This window comes from Palaemon carinicauda, chromosome 1, assembly GCF_036898095.1.
Source record: "Palaemon carinicauda isolate YSFRI2023 chromosome 1, ASM3689809v2, whole genome shotgun sequence".
Classification (NCBI taxonomy): Eukaryota; Metazoa; Arthropoda; class Malacostraca; order Decapoda; family Palaemonidae; genus Palaemon; species Palaemon carinicauda.
The window spans coordinates 294,774,939-294,777,438 of record NC_090725.1 but is presented as its reverse complement, the minus strand read 5'-3'; the positions used below and the strand labels follow the sequence as shown (position 1 = coordinate 294,777,438).

General features: G+C 31.8%; 1 protein-coding gene across 1 annotated transcript in view; it reads right to left on the bottom strand.

The window, feature by feature from the left end:
- Positions 1 to 2,500, bottom strand: part of LOC137639749 (cyclic AMP response element-binding protein A-like) — a 73,659-nt gene that overhangs the window by 10,937 nt on the left and 60,222 nt on the right.

Sequence of the window (2,500 nt, the reverse complement as noted above, 5' to 3'; positions counted from 1 at the left end):
CTCCATTGAAAATACCCAATTACTCCAAATTTTTGCCACATCTTCCATTGAAAATACCCAATTACTCCAAATTTTTGCAACATCTTCCATTGAAAATACCCAATTACTCCAAATTTTTGCCACATCTTCCATTGAAAATACCCAATTACTCCAAATTTTTGCAACATCTTCCATTGAAAATACCCAATTACCCCATATTTTTGCCACATCTTCCATTGAAAATACCCAATTACTCCAAATTTTATGCAACATCTTCCATTGAAAATACCCAATTACTCCAAATTTTTTGCCACATCTTCCATTGAAAATACCCAATTACTCCAAATTTTTGCAACATCTTCCATTGAAAATACCCAATTACTCCAAATTTTTTGCAACATCTTCCATTGAAAATACCCAATTTACTCCAAATTTTTGCCACATCTTCCATTGAAAATACCCAATTACTCCAAATTTTTTGCCACATCTTCCATTGAAAATACCCAATTACTCCAAATTTTTGCAACATCTTCCATTGAAAATACCCAATTACTCCAATTTTTTGCCAACATCTTCCATTGAAAATACCCAATTACTCCAAATTTTTTGCAACATCTTCCATTGAAAATACCCAATTACCTCCAAATTTTTGCAACATCTTCCATTGAAATACCCAATTACTCCAAATTTTTTGCCACATCTTCCATTGAATAATTACCCAATTACTCCAAATTTTTGCAACATCTTCCATTGAAAATACCCAATTACTCCAAATTTTTGCCACATCTTCCATTGAAAATACCCAATTACTCCAAATTTTTGCAACATCTTCCATTGAATAATACCCAATTACTCCAAATTTTTGCAACATCTTCCATTGAAAATACCCAATTACTCCAAATTTTTGCCATCATCTTCCATTGAAATACCCAATTACTCCAAATTTTTGCCACATCTTCCATTGAAAATACCCAATTAACTCCAATTATTTGCAACATCTTCCATTGAAAATACCCAATTACTCCAAATTTTTGCCACATCTTCCATTGAAAATACCCAATTACTCCAAATTTTTGCAACATCTTCCATTGAATAATACCCAATTACTCCAAATTTTTGCCACATCTTCCATTGAAAATACCCAATTACTCCAAATTTTTGCCACATCTTCCATTGAAAATACCCAATTACTCCAAATTTTTTGCCACATCTTCCATTGAAAATACCCAATTACTCCAAATTTTTGCCACATCTTCCATTGAAAATACCCAATTACTCCAAATTTTTTGCAACATCTTCCATTGGAAAATACCCAATTACTCCAAATTTTTGCCACATCTTCCATTGAAAATACCCAATTACTCCAAATTTTTGCCACATCTTCCATTGAAAATACCCAATTACTCCAAATTTTTGCAACATCTTCCATTGAAAATACCCAATTACTCCAAAATTTTTGCCACATCTTCCATTGAAAATACCCAATTACTCCAAATTTTTGGCAACATCTTCCATTGTAAAATACCCAATTACTCCAAATTTTTGCCACATCTTCCATTGAAAATACCCAATTACTCCAAATTTTTGCAAACATCTTCCATTGAAAATACCCAATTACTCCAAATTTTTGCCACATCTTCCATTGAAAATACCCAATTACTCCAAATTTTTTGCAACATCTTCCATTGAAAAATACCCAATTACTCCCAAATTTTTGCCACATCTTCCATTGAAAATACCCAATTTACTCCAAATTTTTGCAACATCTTCCATTGAAAATACCCAATTTACTCCAAATTTTTTGCCACATCTTCCATTGAAAATACCCAATTACTCCAAATTTTTGCAACATCTTCCATTGAAAAATACCCAATTACTCCAAATTTTTGCAACATCTTCCATTGAAAATACCCAATTAATCCAAATTTTTGCAACATCCTTCCATTGAAAATACCCAATTACTCCAAATTTTTGCAACATCTTCCATTGAAAATACCCAATTACTCCAAATTTTTGCAACATCTTCCATTGAAAATACCCAATTACTCCAAATTTTTGCCACATCTTCCATTGAAAATACCCAATTACTCCAAATTTTTGCAACATCTTCCATTGAAAATACCCAATTACTCCAAATTTTTGCCACATCTTCCATTGAAAATACCCAATTACTCCAAATTTTTGCAACATCTTCCATTGAAAAATACCCAATTACTCCAAATTTTTTGCAACATCTTCCATTGAAAATACCCAATTAATCCAAATTTTTGCAACATCTTCCATTGAAAATACCCAATTACTCCAAATTTTTGCCACATCTTCCATTGAAAATACCCAATTACTCCAAATTTTTGCCACATCTTCTCCATTGAAAATACCCAATTACTCCAAATTTTTTGCAACATCTTCCATTGAAAATACCCAATTAATCCAAATTTTTGCCACATCTTCCATTGAAAATACCCAATTACTCCAAATTTTTTGCAACATCTTCCATTGAAAATACCCAATTTACTCCAAA